General features: G+C 41.6%; 1 protein-coding gene across 1 annotated transcript in view; it reads right to left on the minus strand.

Moving 5' to 3' along the window:
• LOC109485239 overlaps nt 1-2,741 on the minus strand; it is a 9,686-nt gene extending 6,945 nt beyond the window's left edge. Inside the window, exon 1 of the mRNA XM_019788686.1 lies at nt 2,393-2,741. The gene's annotated coding sequence lies outside the window, so the exon portion shown is untranslated. The remainder of the gene's footprint in view (nt 1-2,392) is intronic.
• Nucleotides 2,742-5,649: the final 2,908 nt, after the last annotated feature.

Consider the following 5,649-nt stretch of genomic DNA (forward strand, 5'->3'; position numbering starts at 1 on the left):
CCCTCCTTGCTGGCAGCCAGGTGGGTCAATAACAGACAAGGCCCAAATTTGCATATTTAGCAAAAAATAATGGTTCTATCTTTACTGAAATGGCTTAATTTAATTCGTTATCCCTCAAAAGATGGGGATAGACACCAAAATTATTCTGATACCATGAGTAGTTACTGAGATATTGACGAAAAACAGATTTTCAGTAATGGCCGCCCTAATTTGCATATTGCCACCCAAATTTGCATATTTAGCAAAAAATAATGGTTCTATCTTTACTGAAATGGCTTGATTTAATTCGTTATCCCTCAAAAGATGGGGATAGACACCAAAATTATTCTGATACCATGAGTAGTTACTGAGATATTGACGAAAACTGGATTTTCAGTAATGGCCACCTTAATTTGCATATTGTGCGAATTGCCCAAGGATGACAGAGTGGCATCATTCAGATTCTGAAAGAGCACACCTCAGAGATATAGAAACAACAAAAAAACGTTGTATGGACCGCATTGCAAGGTTCTTCAAAAATCGGGGGTTTGGCAACCGGACTATATCCCGCCATCCGTCTGGATTAGAGGTTTTGCCAAGTCGGTTGACACCAAGACCTGCTTTAGTGGCGGCACTGTCGCATGTAATGCCTAATAAATCAATGGATTATGCAGGCTCAGCAATATTGCGGCTAATCTGTCCTTGGGCACTGGAACGGTGTCTGTCCTTGGTGCTGATAACTGTGTTGGGCGGACAAACCTTGGCACCAGTACGGCCTCGCTTGGATTTCTTAACCGTCTCATAGCATATCAATAATTCAGTTGCCTCTTGCGGAATATTGTGTTCATAAACCGTATTGGTCATCAACAGGCGAGGCGTTGAGAAATAAACCTTTTAGTACTTGAAAAAATGGATTTTTAGGACAAACGCATCTCCCGATCGTGAAATATTTCCAAAACGTGGCTTTTACAAATCGAGAGATGACAAAATTCCTTGGGGTGATCATTGTGTGTTCACCTTTTCTCACACCACCGCCGATTTAAGTAAAAACGCAGGCATTCGCGTTACAAAGCCTTGCAGGCGTGGTTTAGCAATATGTGACAATCGGAAGGTACATTTGTCCCCATCATTTTGACCGTGATAAGTAATTGCAAACTTCGATGGTGACCATTATGAGATCGTAGTTTCTCACACAGTCACAGATCTATGTAACGGCATAGCAACTCGTGTAACGAAGCTTTGAACGCAACGGCTTTCCCTGATGAGAACCAAAGCACAGTTATACACCACTTAACTAGACATGCATATGTTTGAGGAAGGAGCTCGGTCCACTTGATCCCTGATACGTCCAGTTAAGAAATGCCGTGGCCGAATTGAAAAATGCATCTAAAACGTGCTGGCAAAAGTTTTATCTAATGGAGTTGGGAATTCGTTGCCTTGCTACAATAGCAATTAGAGATTGTACGCGTGCACAGCACTGGGCCTCAGAATAGATATCGATGAAAAATATGGTACTACTCGTACGTCCTTGAGTACTACAATGCCGTCCTAACACAAATAGTACAACTACTCCTAATGTGTACTGATACCATGTTTGACATAACATACAGGGCGAAACGTACGTCTAATCTGAAGGTTATGTATATGCTTGTATAGTATGTCTACACGTGATAAATGTAAGGATGCACGAAACTGACAAACGTTAACATGACAGATATACGCCAAAAAACAGTTACTCAAGCAACTGGATATGATTATGGAATCCATATCCAGTTGCTTGAGTAACTGTTTTTTTCGTATCTTATTAGATGCCTAACGTTCACTGACGTATGACAGATATGCGTTACTCATTTTAAGGAAAATAGATTTCGCTTTCCTTCCAGCCATGCCAGCCATGTTCTATATGTAAAGAGTATCGCGGACTGCCTTTGCTACAAAAATCACCACGAGTACAACTAGTAACATTTTGTCTCTTTTTGAAACAAAATGACTGTCAATTAGTGGTACAGATGATGTTCACACAGAGACGGCAGGCCCCGAATGTTGAAAAATAATCCGTCTAACTACCTGTACAGACTGAGGTAAACTCCAGCACAGCATTACGGCGTCGTGCGATTTTGATGTCGTAGAATTTTCAAGCGGACTGTGAAAGAATCAACCGCCTTTAAGGTTCTAAGACAGCATTTTCATAACGAAACAGGTGCATTTTTCATGCATGGCACATGTAAAAATGGGATGTTACAAACATTTTCAGATCGCACCTTGTATAACAAGTGTAAATACATTATTGTATTGTCACTTCCATTCGGTTTTCAGCAGCTGCCGTCGTCCAACGGCCGTAAGACATCCAAACGAACTAATCAGTTGAACGCACAAAAATCGAAGCTAAAAGACAGGAAACACCACCACTTACCTGAATCTTGTTTGTTCCCCGATGAGTTCTACTCGGAACGAACCTTTATGCAAGATTTCCTGGTGGACAGGCGTCGGCTGGTAGCTTCTCGGAAATAGACACTGTTCAAGAGAAAACTTGAAAGTCCCGTCGCTGGTACAACACTAAGTCCCTGCCTCCGCTCGCCAATCTCCTGTCGAAGTGTACGGGATAAGGGCTTAAATACTGTATCTGAAGTTCGGACGTCAATCAACCTTCGACGCTGGAGACACTTTTGTTTGCTCGCCGCCACGGAGAGCCTCAAAGGGGCATGAGTGACGCGGCAGGAAATGAAGTTGGCAGCTGGTTCTTTTTGGTCCGACAGGAGTAAGAGGGTGGCTGGAATGATTCCATCAGGGTGATGGAAGGGGTACTTTACCCTAATGCGGAGATGTTAAGTCGCTGTGACATGAGCCCAGAGCTTCTGACTTTGTGACGCTGATAGATCATGGGATAGTCACATGATAAAAAAGGTGTAAAAGTTGAAAAGTAGTGGTGACATACATACGTGAGGCAAGAAAGGTGGGATCACATTTGTGGAAGGTCGTCGCACGATTTTGATATTGCAGTGTTTTCAAGAGGACCGTGACAGAACCAACCACCCACAAGGATCTAAGGCAGCTTAGTACGGACCGAGTCAGCTGAATTTTTCAGGACGCATTTTGTTTGAGCCTTTGTTTATTCATGAAATACTCAAATCGGCTTTCTGTTCACTTTCCATTGAGGTCACGAGAAAAGATGTGAAGGTCAGACAAAATATGACAAGATACGCGAAGCAATGAAGTTGAATCCGAGAGAATGTCTCCACCAGTTGCAGACGGGAGACACGGAGGCGGGTTTTATTTTGACATGTATCCCGAAAGAAATTAGATCATTTTCTAGTGCTTATGTGGATGTATTTGCTCCCTTTGTGAGTATCTCTTCAAATAAAGACGAATGTCGGCACTGATCTATAAAGAAACGCTAGACATCTTTTACCTCCTACATGTTACACTACATCCAGTCTCCGTCGATTGCATCTGTACTGCAAAATTACTATGTCTGCACTTTCGACAAAGAGCAGTTTATGATTGTGTGTATGTCTATAGGTTTGATATGAGTATAAAGATTTATCAGTGAAACGAGTTGAATTTCGTCTTTCCTGTCTAGCTCACAAACTGACGCCACACGCATCCGACATGAATCAGCAGCCCTGAGGCGGAAATCACACACCAGAAACACGCGGCGTGGCTTCCGGTTTAACGTCTCTGGAACATCAATGGGAAATAAAGGAGCTTGTGTCTGAGTATTATTGGCTCAGTACGTGGTTATATATTCATCTATTCACAGAAACTCCTGCCTTCCAATCGGGCAGCTGTTCTTGTTTCCATGGTTTCTGTACGCAAGCTGTTTGAGCACAAGGAAACTTCATAGACTTTAATGTTTATATAACACAATAAAAACGTACAGAAATGGTTCCTGTTCTTTCATCTATGCATGTGTGTAGTCCATCTGATTTTGTTGCCATAACGTATACGCCCACAAATCCACGACCACAGGCGACAATCATTATGTAGGATGCACTGATCATCGGGTGTTTGTAGGCGTACCTTTGTACCTAAGCCTACTCGTATTTTTCACGTATGGATGTTCTCAGGTTCAAGAATCCGGAGTAAGCGCCAAAATGGATCATGTGAATAGTATAACGCCCAACTTCGTAACTCACCACACTTGGTTTCACCTTTGAATTGTTGATAGGATAGATCAGGTGCAATGAACCGACATGTATCCTTACTAGTATCATTTTTGTAGTTAAACCCTGACTGAATTTAAAAAAAAACATTGTATGTGTTCACTACCAACATTGTATTGTTGAGCATAAACTTATATCGTCTTGACTACTGTACTGTAGCTAATGCAGTATCGTTTACCAATTTACCTGTCGATAGAATTTAAAAGCTAAGGCCCTTGTCGTATCATGAAACGTGTAATCGGCCTACAATAGCAAGTTGGAGGAATGCTTGCAGGAGTCGAGCATATATCGTACAAAATTCATCTATTACAAAAAAACTGACTGTCTTAGATTCTTGTCAGCCGTTGCTTCAATTGCCCTGGAAAATTGTATGACGTGAAACTCGTACGACATAATACGGCGAATGTATCTGCGCCATAAATGAATCATCACTCAATCTTTATGCCCCCCCCCGCCAAAAAAGAACAACTTTACTCCATCCACGGGCAAACCAGAGACGGTTGACGCGATGGAACTGGCATCTTTACTCTCCCATGTCTCTGTGCATGTGTCTATGCGGATGAAGTACGGATCAAGCCGGTAAGCAAAAGTGGCCTGTTTAAAAAGACTCCTAATGGAATCGTCCGTCAACTGACGACCGAGGGTTTGCTTTTTGTGACCAAGGTCATCCTTTTGTACCGTACAGCTATTTCCGGCCTCCCTCCGCCTATGGTCTCTGACGTCTGCGGTTTGGAAGCAGATTCTGCAGACTGACAGGTCCGATAGACAGGAGATGATTTCTACTTCCGCACAAATTGAAGCAATTTCAAGTCCTGCACGTATCATCCAACTCGTCTAAAGTAGCCATGGAATCAAAAGCTAGTAGTTTCAGAATGAGTCATGGCTCTGTTCCTATCAGATGAGAGATACTGTCAAGTCAATATTTCAACGTTTCATGCCTTGTCAAACTGTTGATAAAGCACAGAAGAAGGAAAAACATATTTTCACCGATGTTGCCAAATAAGGGCAAGTGCCAGACATTGCATGTATTCCACTGAACCTGTCTACAACTGTTTAAACATTAAATATTAACATGATACTTTTGAGTCTTCAAAACAGGGTAGTGTAGATGCACATGTACAAGATAGGACATAGTTTATACTAGAAAAGCTCTCATTGAAAGAGTTTCAGAATGCAAGGAAAATCACAAAAAGACCAGAAATCAAAAGTAAGTTAATAGAGCTGAATGAATTCTATAATGAATTAAATATTGCCGCATATCAAACAAATGATATAACAAAAACATTCCCTAACATTTCCACAGTTTCCATGTTAGCACATTTGCATAAATCTATAGGATTAAGATGTTCCCAATTCTCCTGACTTTGAAGTGTTGACCATTAAGCTTCTAAATCTAGGGGCCTGACGAGTGGGATTTGAAGGGCCTATGGCTAATGGTGGGTATGGATATCAAAGCTGCTTTAAATTTGAGCGAATCACATCTGCATTAATACATACACACATATAA

This window comes from Branchiostoma belcheri, unplaced genomic scaffold, assembly GCF_001625305.1.
Source record: "Branchiostoma belcheri isolate BF01 breed outbred unplaced genomic scaffold, Haploidv18h27 scaffold74, whole genome shotgun sequence".
Classification (NCBI taxonomy): domain Eukaryota; kingdom Metazoa; phylum Chordata; class Leptocardii; order Amphioxiformes; family Branchiostomatidae; genus Branchiostoma; species Branchiostoma belcheri.